Source organism: Peromyscus leucopus, chromosome 5, assembly GCF_004664715.2.
Source record: "Peromyscus leucopus breed LL Stock chromosome 5, UCI_PerLeu_2.1, whole genome shotgun sequence".
NCBI classification, from domain to species: Eukaryota; Metazoa; Chordata; class Mammalia; order Rodentia; family Cricetidae; genus Peromyscus; species Peromyscus leucopus.
The window spans coordinates 11,922,626-11,941,959 of NC_051067.1; positions in this window are offsets into that span (position 1 = coordinate 11,922,626).

Below are 19,334 nucleotides of genomic sequence, written 5' to 3' on the forward strand. Positions count from 1 at the left end.
AATCAGAGAAAAATTGAGTTCACAAATCAAGAATGATTTTATATATATAAAAATATATATATATACATGGAATGTTTTAGTGGAAAAGTTTTACTGGCTAGAGCTTAATTAAGCTAAGCAGGGAATTAAATTACCCAGAACACTAAAAGAATTGAAGACTCCTCTTAATTGACATTTTTTTCTAATCACCTTTGAGTAAACGAGCTGGGCAGTGTCTTTGGAGCAGGGCCGTTGCTTTCTGTGGGAGGCTGTGCAGCCTTTACAGGTGGAGAGAGACAATAACTCGAGAGCTGTGATTGGGGTGGACTGACTTGCCAGTCCCTCAACCATGGTTGGAAATTAGGAGTCATCGCTTTGGGTTGAATGAGGCCCACAAATACTTACACGACTTAGCACTGTGATATCCCAGAGTGAGCCCTCCATATGCACCATTCTCTAGAGAAAGCTGCTCCAGGCAGAAGGAAGCTGGAGATGGCCCATGCCAGTCACGCACCCCAGAGTGAGCCCCCCAAATGACCATTCTCTGGAGAAAGTTGTTCCAGGCAGAAGGAAGCTGGAGATGGCCCTTGCCAGTCATGCACCCCAGAGTGAGCCCTCCGAATGACCATTCTCTGGAGAAAGTTGTTCCAGGTGGAAGGGAGCTGGAGATGGCCCATGCCAGTCACGCACCCCAGAGTGAGCCCTCCAAATGACCATTCTCTGGAGAAAGCTGCTCCAGGCGGAAGGAAGCTGGAGATGGCCCCTGCCAGTCACGCACCAGCCAAGCCCAAGCCTTCCTTTCCTTTCCTGTCTGCAAGACAGGCTGGGCTTTCCACTAATCAATGAGGACCCATCTGGAACACGTGGTCTGGGATTGCTCTGCTGGGATCTTTCTTTTTTAGGTCACATTTTTACTGCTTCTTTCCACACTCCCAATCCAGGCTGCCTGCTTCCATTCACACATAGCCCGAAATAGCTACTCTCAGGAAGGGCTAAATATAGGAAGCTTGAGACTGCCATTTACCTTCCCATTAAAGAAGCCTTCATTCTGAGTTCTCTATGGAGATGGTGTGTGGTGGGCTCCTGCTCCCAGTGCCAGGGAGACCACTCGATTTAAAAAAGTCTCTCGATGCAGGTGCTAGTTCAGCCAGGACCAGCGGACGTAGCTGAGGGATGGAGACTTCCTGGAGGTCCGTTTCCCTCCATCATCATCCACAGAGGCTGTGATGGGCTATGAGTGCCATCCACCAGAAAGCCCACGCTAGGTTTGTGTAGCAGAGATCTCCAAGATAAAGGCTGAAGTGGGATTTTCTAGTTGGGTTGTGAAGGGTTCCTTGATGGCAGCCCAGGGGACATAGGGATTTCTCTGTGCTTTTCCAGCTTGGTTACAGGTAATGGCAGTCAGAATAGACAGCCCACAGACAGAAGCCAATGATGAAGAACGAGTGCCAGCCGGGTCAGTATTCCATACGGGAGCCTTCTAAAATCCCTGGGCAATAGTCTGCCTTTATACTCATTGCCTGACATTAACATGGTCACCTCATCTTCTGGGAAAGGACATCCCTTGTAGAACTCCAATGTTAAAATAAATTGCTATTCTGGAAGGGTGAGAATGGGAGACATGGCTGACTGTCCACTCAGCCCCGTCTGAGTGTGTTTGTGAGAATGCTTTTTGGAATATACAGAGCAAATTCTAGGATGACCAAGAAAATACAGAGAAACTCTGTCTCAAAGCACACCCATACCCCCCCCACCACCACCACCATCACCACCACCACCATCATCATCACCATCATCAATCATTGTCATCATCATCACAACTGGAGGTTTTTCTGTTAGACTCTACCCACCTGGAATTCACAATCTTAACAAAGAAGAGTGAAGAGTCTATGAAGAGTAGGACAGGACACCATAGGCTGTGAGAGTAAGAGACAGTACCCCACATGTCGTGACAAGGGTGGTCACATGGTGTGGCAAGGGTGGTGCCTGCACACCAGTCCCTCCTCTCATCATGGTGCATTGCATAGACATTTGGTTTCAGTTATTTTCAATTCCATGAAATATCCATTTGCTGTGGATTTAGAGAAGAACAGAAGGTCAAAGTCTCATTTTGTTGGGTAAGATCTTGGGGGCAAAAAGATCCAGCAGGTCGAGGAAAAGCAGTTTAGCTCCTTGTTAATGAAAAGGAGTGACGAGGTAGGGTTGTAGATCAGTGAATAGGGTGTTTTCCTCGCATTAAAAACCCTGCATCCTACCCTCAGCACTGCATAAACTGGGTAGAGAGGTGAATCCTGTAATCCCAACACTTAGGAGGACCAGAAACCCAAGGCCATCCTCTGATACCTAGGGAGTTAGAGGCCGGTTTGGTCTATAGGAATGCCTGTCTCAGAAAAACAGTAAGAACCAGAAAAGATAGGGAAGAGGTGGGAAAGATGAGGTAGGTTACCTGAACATGTTCTGGGGTAGCCAATGCTGGAACAGTGCTCAGGAGAAGAGAAGTAGTCTCAATATTAAAACTTGTTGCCATGACAATTAGTCAGAGGATGCTAGGGCCATTTTTCAAAAGAAGAGTCCTAGATTATTTGAAAGAATAGACACAACTTCCACATCGTTTAATCCTACAAGGAGGTGTAATTCAATGGCATTTAAAGTTTTGTATATAATATCTGCTTCATTATGAAGCATGGAGAGAAAAATAGGAGCCCAGTTAGCAGCCGTGTGGACTTTGTCAAAACCTGACGAAGCTGGACTTCTCCTTCTTCTTGCCCTATAACAGAAAGAAACGAAATATAGGAATGGAAAACTGGTCAAACACTGTATTATTGCCACTGTTGTGACCAAACACTTGACAAAAAACAGTTTCGGGGGTGAAGGTCCAGTTTGATTTACAGTTTGAAATCATATAGTCCATCATGGCAGGAAATGTATAGTCATCACAGAAATGTGAGAAGTTGGTCACAAAGCATCTGAAGTCAGGAAGCAAAGCACACATAGGAAGTGGGGCCAGACTATCCAACCCACTTCCTCTTGTAAGGCTCCACCCCCTACAGGTTCCACAACCTCTCAGTTCAGTACTAGCAGCTGGAGACCAGATGATCAAATACAGGGGTCAATGGGGGGAGCATTTCATCTTCAAACTACAGCAGATACAAAGTCCAGAGACACAGATGCAGGACTTCTATAAATAACGAGAATAGTAACCGAGGATTTACTATATTTGAATATTGCCTTGCTCTGTAAGCTCCAAAGTTCCAGGAACCTATGTTGTATATGATATTTTTCTTGGGAAGACATCATACATGTGCACACATACACACACAGATACTCATTCTTGAAAGGGAACCTCGAACAGATCAAAGTAACAACTACATCAAAGTTTGACTTGGAGGACCCCTGAGTTTACTGGAGTTACTTAAAGGAGTATGGGTGAAGAGTAACCTATTGAAGCAAGATTCTCAAAGGCAGTTGCATCCTTGAAAACCTCACTCCAGTAGAGTTTTGGGGGCCTCTTATGTATACCATCATATCATCTGTGAATAATGATACTTTGACTTCTTCCTTTCCAATTTGTATGCCTTTGATTTCCTTCAGTTGTCTTATTGCTCTTGCTAGAACTTCAAGTACTATATTGAATAGGTTTGGAGAGAGTGGACAACCTTGTCTTGTTCCTGATTTTAGTGGAATTACCTTGAGTTTCTCTCCATTTAATTTGATGCTGGCAATCAGCTTGCTGTATATTGCTTTTAGTATGTTTAGGTATGTCCCTTGTATCTCTCTGGTCTTTCCAAGAATTTTATCATGAAGGAACTTTGGATTTTGTTAAAGGCTTTCTAAGCATCTAACAAGATGATCATATGTTGTTGTTGTTGTTGTATTCTTTTGTTTATCTGGTGGATTATGCTGACAGATTTTCATGTGTTGAACCATCCCTGCATCTCTGGGATCAAGCTTATTTAGAAATGACATGTCAACAAACCAAATAATTCAATCAAAAATAGGGTATAGATCTAAACAGAGAATTCTCAATAGATGAAGAATTTCAAATGGATGAGAAACACTTATGGAGATGTTCAACATCCTTAGCCATTTGGGAAATGCAAATCAAAATGACTCTGAGATTCCATCTTACACCTGTCAGAATGGCTAAGATCAAAAACACAAAAGACAGCTCATGCTGGAGAGGATGTGGAGCAAGGGGAATACTCCTTCACTGCTGGTGGGAGTGCAAACTTGTACAGTCACTTTGGAAGTCAGTATGACAGTTACTCAGAAAACTGTAAATCAGTCTACTACAAGATCCAGCTACACTACTCTTGGGCCTATACCCAAAGGAAGCTCAATCATACCATGAGGATACTTGCTTAACTATGTTCATAGCAGCTTTATTTATAATAGCTAGAACCTGGAAACAACCTAGATATCCCTCAACTGAGGAATGAATAAAGAAAATGTGATACATTTATACAATGGAGTGTTACTCAGCTGTTAAAAACAAGGACACCTGGAATGAAGGTAAATGAATAGAACTAGAAAGAAATCATCCCAAGTGAGGTAACCCAGACTCAGAAAGACAAACATGGTATGTACTCACTCATAAGTGAATGTTAGCTGTAAAGTGAAGGATAATAATGCTACAGTGCACAGACCCAGAGAGACCAGGTAATAAGGAGGGTTCATGGGGGGGGCACACGAAGAGATTTCATGAGCAAACTAAGGGTGAGTGGGGATGGAAACAAGAGTGATCAGTTTGGGGACAGGAAATGGAGAGGGAAAGTACTGAAAGAGACTACTGGAAATGGGAGTGGGATGGGTATTTCAAGGTCAGGTAAAAATCTGGTGCAAGAAAATCTCCCAGGGATCTACAAGGATGGCTCCAGCTAAGGATCCTAGAAATAGCAGATACATAGCCTGAACTGGCCATCTCCTGTGACCAGATTGGTGCCTAGCCCAATTGTCATGAGAAAGGCATCATCCAAAAACTGACAGAAACAGATACAGACCCACAGCCATTAGGCGGAGTTCAGGGACTCCTGGAGAAAAGGAGGAGAAAGGATTATAGGAGCCAGAGAGGTCAAGGACACCACAAGAAAATTCACAGAATCAACTAACCTGGACTCACAGGAGCTCACAGACAATGAACTGACTACCAGGGAGCCTGCATGGGACTGACCTAGGCAGTCTGCATATATGTTACAGTTGTGTAGCTTGGTCCTCTAGTGGGATTCCTAACAGTAGCAATAGGGGCTGTCTCTGAGAGACCTGCCCTTTCCTAAACAGAAATGGGGGAGGAGAGGATTAGGGAGGTAAGAACAGAGTGGGGTGGAGGAGAGGAACTGGGAGGAGAGGAGTGAGGGGGAACTGCAGCTGGGATACAAAATAGATAGATAGATAGATAGATAGATAGATAGATAGATAGGTAAATGAATAAATAATAATAAAAAAAACCCAACAAGTCCCCACCCCAGCATCGGTGATGGGTCATGAAAGCTTCGACCCTGGAATTGTCTCTATAGTCTGCCCATAGCCCAATAAGTCAAGCCTCTCTGAAACATGGCCGATTAGAGTCTCTTCTTCCAGCAGTTATTTCTTCCATTCCCTGGGGGGAGGGGTCCTTGTGAATCTTCTTCCAGCTTCCTAGACATTTGAAACTTGTTTACTTCCTGAGTCTCAAAGGAGGAAATTGCTGTGGATTGTTATGGGATATCGGATCACACTGTGAGCCCTGAGTTTGCATTTGTGTTCATTAAATAAAATCAACCTTGGTTCATGGGGCAGAGCCAGCAGCTAGTTGACCTGAATTAGCCATAAAGAGTCTAGAGGAGCCAGGAATATGGATAGAGAGACACACAGGAAAGAGGAGGGGGGCACTTGGGGTTTCATGCTTCTTTTGGGTTTGGGATGAGTAGAGTGATGTCTCTCTCTCTGGTCTCCAGTCAAACAGGAAGGGCAGCTGGTGGCTTCTCGGCCTCTCTGAACTAGCAGGTTTTCACCGCCACATCTGACTCTTGAGTCTTTGTTGGTAAACAGAATGAAACAGACTTAGTTTAAACCTGTGTATCATGGCTGTGGCAGAGCCAGGGCAGTGAGACTGGAAGGCCCTCCAGGCCATGGTCTGAATGGCCAGGAGGGCACTGACTGTGGAGTCATGGGGCCACAAATGGTAATTAAAACATTAGTAGATTCAAGTACAGCTGCTAAGCTGACAGAAAACACCAGTAGACTACATGATTCTTCATGTTCCTAAGCATCAGCTACGTTGAATGGACAGATCAATATTCCCAACATGATTCCCAGCTCCAGAGTGGTCTGCTCATCTTAGAAGACAGAGTATGAGTTATGTTGTCATGGGTTTCTGACTGGATACAGTCTCTTCCTAATAGTTCTTTATGGAATGTGGTCAACACATGACAGTTTCTTGAGGAAGCTACAATGTAAACTATGTAAACTGAAAATGTAAAGCTACAAATTAGACAGCTTCAATGGTCCCTTGTTGTGTTGGATGTGGAGTCTTTTCATTATCATGCAGAATGAATATCTATGCTGTTTCAGTCATTAGTAAATAAAAATAATAAAGGAACAGGCACCTACAAGCCAAACAGAAACTTAAACATGAGCAAGTGGGGGTGCTGTTTGCATACTTTGAATCTTTACCAAGTTCTGTGGGCCAAGATAATAAGTGGGGGTCCATTAGGCTTCTGTCCCATTCCACTACTTCTGGCAAAGGCAGCTTAAGGGGTAAAGGTTGATTTTAACTCACAGGTCAAGGGCTCATCATGGTGGGGAAGTCAAGGCATCAGGAGCCTGAAGCAGCTGGTCACATGTCCACAAGAAGATGCAGAGTGCAGTGAACCCATGCTGCGGCCAGTTTCCAATCTAGGACCGCAGACACGGAATGCTGCAACACACAACGAGTGGGGTCCCTACTGTAAGTAACTTAATCAAAATGGTCCTCCTCAGGCATGCTTTGAGTCCATCTCCCGGATGATTGGAGACTTGGTCAAGGTGACAACTGATGATACCAACCACCATGCATGCTGTTCGTTGGCAGACCTCAGGTTCATGGAGGAGAATGTGTGTTATGAAGGAAACACAAGAAGACAGGGACTGTGTCAATGACTACTGAAGGCAGAAGGGGGCACTGGAGGGTGCTGTGTGCTGAGTCATAGTGAGGGATAATGACTAAGGATCCCATATTATCTGGAGCAGTCCTACAAACATGATCCCCCTACCATGAACACAGATAAATCAACTGAAACAAACACTAAGTCTCAGGTTCCAGTCATCAGAGAGGACCCTTCATCTAACAAGGGTTTGAAGTGGGAGCCAAGGTCATTTGAGATCCTCTGCAGCTCTGACAGAGCCTATGAGGGAAAGCAGGGGTGAGACCCTCTGCAGCTCTGACAGAGCCTACAGAGGGAAAGCAGGTGGGTTCACAAAATGCGAGATCTTATTTGTGTCCTGTGCTTGGGACTAAGGGTGTGCCAGTTTCATTTCTGAAAAACCATTTGTCTCCATTCCTGTTTCAGAATCCAAACCCATTTTTCTCATTGTATTCTCTCCTCATCCCCTCAACACTAGTGGCTGACTGTCTTAATTACTTTTCTATTACTGTGGTAAAACTCCATGACCAAAGCAGTTTATAAAAAGAAAACATTTAATTGATCTCACAATTTCAGAGGTTTAGGGTACATGGTGGTAAAGCAAAGTGAGGGGAACAGCAGAGAGTTAATGTATTGATCTGTAGGAGGGAGAGAGAGAGAGAGAGAGAGAGAGAGAGAGAGAGAGAGAGAGAGAGAGAGAGAGAGAATACGCAGTGGGAATGGCAGCTTTTGAAAGCACACAGCTTGCTCCCTGGGGCACACCTTCAACAAGACCACACCTCCTAATCCTTCTCAAACAATTCCACAAACTGGGAACCAAATATTCAAATATATGAGCCTGTTGGGGGCCATTCTTATTCAAACCACTGCACTGACCTTCTGAGGAAGGGAAAGGCCCTTTCAGGACCGTGAATGTAGATGAAAACTCTGTACTACTCATAGAGTTTCCCACTTGTATGTTTCCCAGAAACGTCTTTCCATTGACATATCTTTGCATTTCATGTCTTCACAAAGGAATTTCTTTGTGGCAATCTGATATCAGTGACACACAGAGAACATTTACTTTTTAAATATTATTTTTGTGGAAAGCATGTGTGTGCCATGGTGTGCATTATGGAGGTCAGATTCCCATATGGGTTCTGAGGATTGAGCTTAGATCATCAGGTGATGTCAAGACTCTAACCCTGAAATGTGAAAAGGTCTTTGGGATCCTTAGGCCCCAGGCTGTGTGGACGGGGGTGGGGCTGGCTTATAGTTTCCTGGCTTCTTAAGGGGGTTGTACCGTTTCACCAAACACAAAAGACAAAGCTCTTTCATGAACTATATATGGGTGCTAATCATTTGACTAACGAATAAGTGAATGAATTCTGTCACTTTTTTCAGGGTGCTAGAGAAGGAAGCAACATTTCATAAGAACTACCACATATCCCAGATGATAAAAAGGAAAGAGAAATGAAGTATTATTCTTGCAAAGAGGAAACATGACCTGTTTATCATAAACATTGACGGGAAAGACCAATTGAAGAAAAATAACTATGTTTTTATTCTTATATATTTGACATCTTTGGAAGGTGATGTACTTTACTAATTTAAATGATAGGCTTTCACTGTGTCATATTAAAATTTCATGGCTGTGCCCTGCTACAGAAAGAAGTCTTGTTCTACTTCTGAATGGACCCCAAATGATCTATTCTATTTTTAAAAACCTTACTTTCCAGAAGGGTGCTGTTCACAGAATTAAGAATTGTTCTTTTAAATGGTTGCAGTATTCGATGCCTAGCACATTCCTAGAATGATGTAGTGAATTAAAAACCCTTCAACAAAGCAGGCCAAAGGTCAAGATAAATCCTACTTTGAATAGAAACTTGATTCCTCTTTTCTTAAGATCAAGCTTTGAACCTGTATTTGAAGATGCTTATTGGTTGATATCTTGGTGTAAGGCAATGTTTCTTAACTATATGCCTTCTCATCATAATTCAGCCCCCGCCTCCATCACTCTTTCATTTTTGAGATCTTAAGTTGGTTACATTTCTCCCTTACCTTCCTTCCCTCCAACCCTTTCTATATACTCTTCTCCTCCCCACCACTATCCTTCAAATTCTCTCTCTCTCTCTCTCTCTCTCTCTCTCTCTCTCTCTCTCTCTCTCTCTCTCTCTCATTGTTATAAATAAACTGTGCTCAGTCGGTGTAATGCTGCCTGTATGTATGTTTTCAGGGCTGACTATCTGGACAATCAGTTTGCATGCTCTTCCCTGGGAAAGGCCACCACTCCCGTTTCCTCTGTTCCTTATGTTGGGTTCAGGCTTCATGGGCTTTTCCCCATCCAGTTTAGAATGTTCACTGGTGTCCTCCTTGTTTAGTTAGTATTTGGACAGTTTGTGAACTTAAGGCTCACTCAACAAGAGGGAGACCGTGCCTGGTCCTGGAAACCTGCTAACTACTCAGTGCTAGTGAAGTCGTGGTTATTGAAGAAATGACAGCTGCTAATTTACATAATCTCTAACAATAATCTCTAAACGTTTATTTTTCTATCCACAGATGAGAGTAGTATTCCTTCCTCATCAAGTAAATGTGTGTTTCAAACAGATGGAGACGTTTCCGAAAGCCACAGCCTCCAGCATTTTTACCAAGCTGTCTTTCTGTCTACTTCATGCATTACCACTGGATGAAACTTTCTCAACTTTAGGGGAATTTCAGTCATTATCATTTTCAAGGAATCATATGGGTAGATGGTCATTTGTTGATGAATTTCCCTTATCAGCCTCCAAATGTCTGTGGAATCCATAGTAATGGCTGCCCTCTTACTCTTACATTGTGTCATGTATCAATTTACTAGGAATGGAAACACTCTTGGAAGAAGGAAGGAGCCTTATAAGACTCCGGAAGTTCACAAAACTTACAAGGCTCAAGAAACTCAGAAAGTCACAAGATTCACAAGGCCCCTCCCCAAGGTTATCAAATCAGTACCGACTGATGAGCAAAGGAGAGTCTTCAGTAGAGCCCACTGCAAGTCAGGCACATCCTTCCTGGGTCCTCAGCCAAGCTGCCATGGGTCTTTTGGTGATATAGCTTCCTTTGAATTACCTGTGCTCCTGTAGGTAACCCCATGTGGAGATTTTAATGAGAATGGCTTCCATAATCGCATGTGTTTTAATACTTGGTCCCCGGTTTGTGGAACTTTTCGAGAAGGATTAGGAGGTGTAGCCTTGTTGGAGAGGGTGTGTCACTGGGGACAGGCTTTGAGGTTTCAAAAGCCTCTGGCTGTCATTGTCAGTTTCTCTCTCTCTCTCTCTCTCTCTCTCTCTCTCTCTCTTTCTGTCTCTCTCTATCTCCCTCCCTCTCTCTCTCTTTCTGTTTCTGTCTCTGTCTCTCTGTCTCTCTCTCTCTCTCTCCCTATTTCTGCCTCCTATTATGGATGAAGATTTATGTTCTCAGCTATTTCTGCCATCATGCCTTTACTCTACTACCATGGACTCTAACTCCCCAAAACTGTAAGCCCCCCATAAACTTTCTTCTCTAAGCTGTCTTGGTCACTGTGTCTTATCACAGCAACTAACAAACCTGAGTAAACCCATTGGTTGCAGACATGACCGAATTCAAATCCTGGAGATAGGATAAGGAGCCAATCCTGGATCTTCCAGGTGGTCCTCAGAGAAGTAAAGAGGACCTCCACCAGGGGAACAGTGCTGAGAAAAGGGCCAGGAGCCAACAGGAAGTCGCACTAGGGAAGTTACAAGATTCATAAGGCAGGAGATTGTAGATGGAAGAAAAAAAGAAATGCATGTTCTTTAGAGCTTCCGTGAGTGAACTCTGCTCTTTTAGCCCATAGGACCCATTTTGAGCTTCTGAATTCTGAAACCAAAAGATGAGATGTGTATTGCATCACACCACTAACACATGTAACAATTTGTTGCAACAGACAGGAGATTCATAGGCCCTTATTTAGAAGACAGTATGACACTTGTTCAGTTAACAGACAGCTGCTTCCAAACCCTTTGTCGCCATGTGGCTCTTGCTGAGGCTTCTGCACACAAACTGTAGACACTACCATATTGATACCTAATATTTCAGAATGAGTTAAAGAACAGAGACATTTTCCTACAGCAAACACACTGACTGTGTTCAGCAATATGCACACACACCAATCTGTACTTCACCTTCAGAGTGCATTCATATTTCTTCATTATGCCAACACATTACTTCCCACCACGCTGTTCTGTCATGAAGAGACTAAGAATTGCACCTTGCATTTGGTTGTCAAGTGTCCATATTTAGCTTTTCACTTTAAGCAGCTTCAAGCTTTTCTGCTTTTTCTCCTTTCATGGTATTCCCCATTCTTCAGATTATTAGCTAGCTATTTGGTTGAATCTCTCTATTTGGAGGATCTGCACTCTTTCTTTATGATGAGGACCACAGATATTTTAGGAAGACTGATAATGAAGTGATCTTGTGAAATTATATCAAGAGACATTGATGCTTTAAAACCCATGTGCGCGCACACATGCATGCGTGCACACATGCATACACACACACACACACACACACACACACACACACCTGTGTGTGTATGATTTTGAATTAGGTTTATTTATTTGTGTGTGGTATGTGATACACACATGTGTACAGGCATGCTCATGAGTGCACACATGCAGAGACTGACGGAGGATGTAGGATATCTTCCTTTCTCATTGTTGGCTATACTGCTTTAAGACAGGGTCTCTCAGTAATCTGGAAGCTCACCAGCAGGCTCCCAGGATCACACCCATCTCTGCCTCTCAACATTGGAGGTACAGGCACAAATAGTCATGAAGACTAGGGATTCAAACTCAGGTATCTGTTCTTGCAGAACAAATACTCCTATCTACTGATCCATTGTTCAAGCCCCAATGTTTATTTCTTTAAAATTAATTATTTTTTGATATGCAGTTTTATGAATTTGAGTGAACACAGAGTCCCACAGTCAGGAATCTAGGACACAAAACATTCTCAATCCCTGCAACCCTCCCTGAGCCTGACCATGGGTCAGATGGATTGGACTGCCCTTTCATGAGATCCATGGTCAACACTCAAGCATATTAACTTCTGAGATCTGCCGGCTTAAAGGATTTAAGATATTTGTAAATTTTCTAACACCAACACCCATTAATAAATCACGACTGTTTTAAAGTATTCTCTCTCATTTTAAGGCTTCCAATCCACACATTTATGTTGTCTGATTGAAGAGAGATGGACACATTTATGGTTTCAATAAAGCTAGTCACACACTCCTCAAAGGCAGACCAGGTCTCACTTTGGTCACTGTCAACTCTCTTACCTCAGTGGCTGTTCAACTGTCTCCTCCGCACCTGCTTAGTCTTGGGAAACTTCTATGAGTTGAAATTGTTGCCATCCATCTTCTGCAGGTGCCTAGACCCATATGCAAACATTCCCATCTTAATGAAGACTACCAGAAATAGATTTTTGTTTGTTCTGTTTGTGAAATGCTGCTGTAAAAATGAATCCCCCAACTATGCCTTCTATATCAGAGAACTTTCTGATAAATTGGGGAAACTGGGTGTGGTGCTCTGGGCCCACATGTCACTAATTTTGGTATTGGTGAGGAAGACAGTGAATGCTTAATAGCCACAGTGCTTATAAATAGCAATTTTTACACCCAAAGATGAGTGCCAGTCTCAGCCTGAGTCAGAGAAGCTTCTGTTTGCAGTGGACCATGGTTAATATAGAGATTTGTAGTGAGTCAAAGGTCTGAGAATAAATGACTGCTTCATTCTAAATGGGACAGCTATACAACCTTCTACAGCTAAGGGGAACATCTCCGAATGAAATGTTCTGAAGAAGAAAAGGCAAGGATGTAATGTAGCGGGTAGGAGTGAGTGCTGTGAGATGCTGTCTTCTGGATATGCCGTGGCTGATGGGCCAGTTAGCTCATAGCAGTGTCTACCTGCACAAGACTGGGCCCATGGATGGGGGAGGGCTCCTCAGGCTCCACTCTTTCCTGAGGATCTCTTCAAAGTTCCTGGCCGCTGAGGGGGAAGGAGTCATACTCCTCAGTGGTATAGCCACTGATAGGTTACCCTTGATCAGTTACACAAAAAGATCCTCATACATTCTGTGATGGCTTTTTTGGTTGTCGACTTGACTACATCTAGAATTAATTAAAACCCCCAAATGACGTGGTGCACCTATGAGGGATTTTTGCTTAATTAAATCATTTGAATTGGGAAGATTCACTTCTAAACTGGATCTTTTAGGTGGGAAGATACACCTTTCATCCAGATATTTTCAGGTGATAAGAAAGCTAGCAACTTCATTCCTTCAGTGAATTAGTTAGAACCTACTTCTTTAGGATTCTGGCATATACTGAAGACCAACTGAGACACCCAGCCTCATGGATTAAACAACTACTGGATTCTTTGACCTTCCATTTATAGGCAACCATTGTTGGATTAGCTGGACCACAGTCTATAAGTCATTCTAATAAATCCCCTTTACACACACACACACACACACACACACACACACACACACACACACATATATACATATATATATATATATATATATATATATAAAATCATGATTATCTTTGAGAATCAATCTAGAATATAAGGGAATTAAAAAAAAAAAAACTAGTCATTTTTACATTTTGTTCTTGGAAGCATTTGAAACACCTAAGGAAACTTTTTACAGCACAGGAAAGAATATTCTAATATATTAATTTATTAAACAAAACCAGAAATCATATATGTGTGTGATTTCATGTTAGTACTAAGACCTACACAAAAGGTTCAAAGTCCTTTGATGTCGGCTGTCAGTTTCTCCAAAAGGATCCTGAAATCTGCTAGTTCTATGAGGCTGATGTTAGCTGGTGGTGGCAATGGGTGAATGCCACTGTGACAGTCATGCCGTGGCTTTGAAGGGAAACAAAGGGAGAGGGTTATGTAGGGCTTTGGAAACCTGGACGGCAGATTTAATTTTTAAATTTTACTTTATATGTATAGGTACTTTGCATGCATGTATGTCTGTGCCTCACATGTGTGTCCTGAGGAGGCCAGAAGAGAGCATCAGATTCCCTGGAACTGGAGTTACAGACAGTCATGAGCTGCCATGTGGGTTCCTGGAATCCATCCTGGATCCTTCAGAAGAGCAGTGCTCTTAACCTTTGGGCCATCTCTCCAGCCCTGGAATCTGTGAATTCAGGACAGTATCTCAAAAAGAGAACTGTCTAGTGTTGGGCAGGAACCGTGAAGAACAGTGTGGGTCAGGATGTCTGTAGGCCGGGCTTTGGAGAATGCACCCACTCTAAGATGTTGGTTTTGACAGTGAACTATTTACATGGTTTCTTCACCATTTATCTTTATTAATTGAAAAATTTGCTTTTAAATTTTATTGTGTATATATATGAGTGTGGGGATGAGAAGAAAACTTTGTGGGGTTGGTTTTCTTCCATCTCTACATGGATTCTGGGGCTGGCTCTCCCCTTCTATCTCTGCATGGATTCCGGGGTAGGTTCTCCCCTTCCATCTCTGCATGGATTCTGAGGTGTTGGTGACTATGGGGGTCCAGCCCCTCAATAGTCCCATCCCAGGGCCCAGGAAGAATCTACAACCAGCTGACAATTTAATCTTTGATGACAGGAAATGACTCTATGTACATGAAACTCCTTAGTCCACACACTTTATTATTCTGTGTCAGTTCTCTCTCTACAAGCTTCTATTCTGTTCTCATGCCTACCCTTTCTTGCCTGATTTCTCTCTACATTTATCTGCTGTCCTCTCTAAGTTCTAGCTAATTCTCTCATATTAGTTCTGCCCCACCTAGGTTCTTATCCATCTAGTTCTTTCCCATTTTAGCTCTTCTCTCATCTCCTTCTCTCTCATCTTGTTCTTCCTCATCTTGTTCCTCCCCATCTGGCTCTTCCTCATCTTCCATCTCGTTCCTCTAGTACTCTCCTGTAGCCTTTCAATCTAGTTCTTCCCTATCTTAGTTTATTCCTCTCCAGTTCTCACTCATCTAGTTCTTCTGTTCTCTTTTCTTTTTTTCATCTCATCCTCAAGTTCTATATATCAAATCCTCCCCTAAGTCTCCTTATACCTCTCTTTTTCCATCCTCAAGTTCTCTAGGGTATTCAGTTATAAATCCAAGCAACAGCAATCCTCTGGCAGAGCAAGGCCACCAGGCTTGAGTTCTTACAGGGTCATAAAGGCAGATAAGAGTTTTCCTCAGGCAGTAACCACCAGGCTTTCTTTTACCACCCCATAGGGGAGTGGTAAAGGAGGAGGTCAACTGAGAACTAATCATCGGTTAGCATATCAAAAAAGGAATTTATGTGCTCAGTCTATATCCCTAGAAGTGGTTAGGTAAGAAGTTAGGAGTCTATAATGTTAGTAAGGCTGTGTATGTAAGAAAGGAGGGTCTCCCCTTAAATTGCACAAGAAATAAAGCTATCTGCCTGACCTAGAAAACAGGCAGTTTCCACAAGGGTATTACCTTAGTTCAGAAAATCCTTTGGCCTTGGATACTTGATAGGTATTTTAGATAAATACACTGTTAGGAGTTCTTGGAAACACACAGAACATACAAGAAAATCATTGTGGGAATTGGCCAATATATATACAAAAGCTAAAATATCACCAAGACTTCTTAAGCCATGGCTTGACCTTTTCCAAGTAGTAGCTTTTGTGATAGTAGCTGGATCCCATTACATTTTCCTGTAGCCTGCAGCACTAAGGAGGCTCTCTCCTTTCACCTCTGCATGGATTCTGGGGTTGGCTCTCTCCTTCCATCTTTCATACGTTCTGAGGATTAAACTCAGTTTTCTAGGTTTTCACAACAAGCATTTTTGCCTGCTGACCCATCTTCTCAGCTCTGTTTTTCATCCCTCTCTTCTTCCTTCCATTTTATGTGTACAGGTGTTTTGCCTGTGTTATGTCTGTGCACCACATGCATGCCTGGTGCCCATAGAAGCCAGAAGAGGACATTGGATCCCTTGGAACTGGAGTTAAAGATATCGGAGAGCTGCAGCATGATTTTTGGGAAATGAACTGGTTTTTCTGCAATTTCTGGGACATCTCTGAAGCCCTTGCCCCATTTTATTCTTAGCCAGCATCTCCTACAATAAGTAGTTGATCCAAGTACTATGTAGCTTAGAAGTCGGGACAATGTCTTTGCCCTATGAAGTACCTAGTACATGGACTAAATATGAGCTGAAACTATAGAAGAACAAGATCAATACAGATCATCCTTGATCAGTATAGAGAGGCCCCTGGCATCTGAGATTTGATGGTGACAGTACACTGTTGTGATCTGTTGCCCTGCTGAAATGACATGTGGACATCTGTCAGGACTAAAGGGTGCTTGATTGCAGGACACTGGTCTCCTGGGCCTCCTCCATCCTTTCCCATCTGTGCTTTTCCTTTGCTGTTTGCGGGGGTCCATGAAATTATTGTGCAAACATTTGATGTGAAAAGTAAGCCCGTCAGATTGGGGGCCTTCTGCTACTAACCAGCTAGTAGCATATCTTGTGGGGAGAGCCAAGATGCTCTGCCAAGTCTGTGAGGGTTACAGACTGGCCTCAGGGGGGAGCAGGCTGCTGGAGAGTCCGAGTGCTTCTCAGCCCCTGCTCCTGGGACTGAATAGAGGCACAGAGTAGTGGATACTAGATATAAAACAAAGGACAATCAGACTGCAAACCACAGATTCAGGGAGGCTACCTAGCAGGGGGACCCCGAGGGTGACTGTGGCTTATAATAAGTCATTGGTTCTAGGAGGATCCCTGCGGTAAGTAATCCTGATTATCAACTTCACAAGGTTTAGAATCACCTCGGAGACACTCTTCTGAGCTTTGACAGAGTGTCCAGGAAAGTTTAACTAAGGAGAGAAACCCTACCAGGTTCAGCACAGCTCTAGGGGCCTGACCTCACTGGGGTGTCCAGGGAATGAAGAAAACACAAACACATAGACATACAGAAAAGGCGGGTTCAGGTGGACTGGGCTCTCTGGTGGGGGAACCACAGCACCCCGGAAGCCCAGGTTATTTATTATATAAAGTTGAACAGGGAGGTGCGGTTATTGCTCACATCTGAACATGGAGGAAGGTAAACAAGATAAACAAGGCATGCAGCTGAATAAAGGAGGCAGCTTTAACTAGCACCAGCAGTAGCGTCTCTGTGAAGGAGCAGTCTTCAGGCTGTCAGTATCTGGGGGAAGAAAACTAGAGTGGACATTTTCAGCACACACTATCAACATTAGAACTCGAACCAGGAGGGAAGGCTTTGCATTTTCCCCATGGGCCTGAGGCCTTGGAGTCCTTGGCATGGCCATGCCCATGTCAGCAGCATACATTCACTCAGGACTTGACTAGCTCAGGGCTTCCTCTGCTCCCCCGGAAGGCCACCCTGTGTGTGGGTAGTGACACCAGGTGGGCTGGGGTCCTACACTGAATATAAAGGAGAAGGCAAGCTGAACACCAGCGTTCCTCTCTCTCTGCTTTCCTGACTATGGATACAATGTGAAAGCCACCCCAACTCCCCACCATCCTGCCTTTTCTGTCACGACGGACTGCGTCTCCTCAAAACATGAGCCAAAATTACCCCTGTCATCCATAAGGTTTCATTTTGTCTTTTTTTTTTTCTTTATAACACAAGTGACTAATCTTGTCCCCACTCTGTGGTATTCAGTGCTGCGTCATCAACAGCTTACAGTGAGGACTCAATAAAAAGGTGCATTTCTTACAGACCTAACTGGGAAAAGCAATGGGGGCGTGGCTTCTGGAAGGTTCTGGTTCCTCCTTCCTCCCTGCTTACTCTCTCACTGATTCTTTTGGCTTGCTCACCGTGCAGCCCATCATCTAGAGAGGCCTGCATGGAGCAGAAACAAGGAGTGTTTCCAGCCAATAGCACTTGAGGAAGTGGGACTCAAGCCACCAGCAGAGCTTGAGATGACCAGAGTGGGTGTAGTGGGAAGTTTTAATAAGGCCGTTTATAAATTCATCTACAGTGGTGTCTGCCATGCTGGTATCTTTGCAGACTCCAGCTATAGCGCAAGTCCAAGCTGAGTCACAGCTTAGCTCCTGACCCTTGGAGACTACGAGGTCATGCAGAATGCAGCTTGCAACAGCAGACAGCAAGGCACTGGTAACTGCCCGCTGACTGAACTCTGCACCAAGTCATTCATGCCTTCTTCAAACAGCACGGCTGTCTTCCTCTCTAGAAACGGAAGGTCTTAGTTGGCTATGGCAGTATTTCAGTATTCAAATATTTACTGTATTGGAAAGATCATAAATGTAAAACTCTCTGCGTTTCAGCACCTTGTGGAAGAGAATACAGTCTTGGACCTTGGGAAGGCAAGTATGTAACTGTACCTTTCAGAACACCCAGTCTGGCTGTGCTAGTCAGGTGTGAGTTGATCTAGGTTACTCACACGGACAGAAAGACATGTCCTCTACCCATTTGCTTTAGAAATAAGACATCCCCAGCACAGGTAAATCATAGGACTCCAGTTATACAAGGAAATGGGTAAGTCTGCATGCGGTAGTGGGAGATGACCAGGGACATACCAGATTGTAGGAAAAGTAGAAAAGAAGGAATTTGCCCCTAAGCACAGCTGAGTTCCCTTCAAAATTGCCATGGGCTTTGTCTGCAAGGTGTAGCAATGCTTGTTCAAGTTGCAGCTCTACTGAGCATGTTCACAATGACACTGGGTGCTGTGTTGTGATTTGAACCTATGCATGTGCAGTACATGTCTAGAACAATCTTAGTGCTGCCAAGCAGCTGAGCATCTAGTTTCTCCTTACAGCTGTAACGGGGCCCCAAACCTTAGCACAGCTGATTCCATGATGGAGGTTCCATTCAGGCCGTAAAACTCAGCATGTAGACAACAACGCCTGCCAACATGAAAACAAAGAGCCAATCCATCAAAGTCCACGGTTCTGGGAAAGTCTCTAAATGCACTAACCTTGCTTTTGGCTTCTGAAGGTCTGGTTCTGACTAACTTGCTAACTGAAGTATGTCATCCCAAGATACGGCTTTGTGCTTAAGAGCTCACCCAGTGTAGAGGCTAGCCAGCTAATAAAGACTTTCTATTGCCTTAAACCTATGCCCAAGTAGTTTTCTCTGGTGGCTACCCTACAACACAGCAAAAACTCAATTACAAGAATAAGGTTCTAAGATTTGAGTGTTCATTTGAGCTAAGATTTGAGCTCAATTGAATGACACTTCAAGATCATAGTTGTGCCGGGCGGTGGTGGTGCACGCC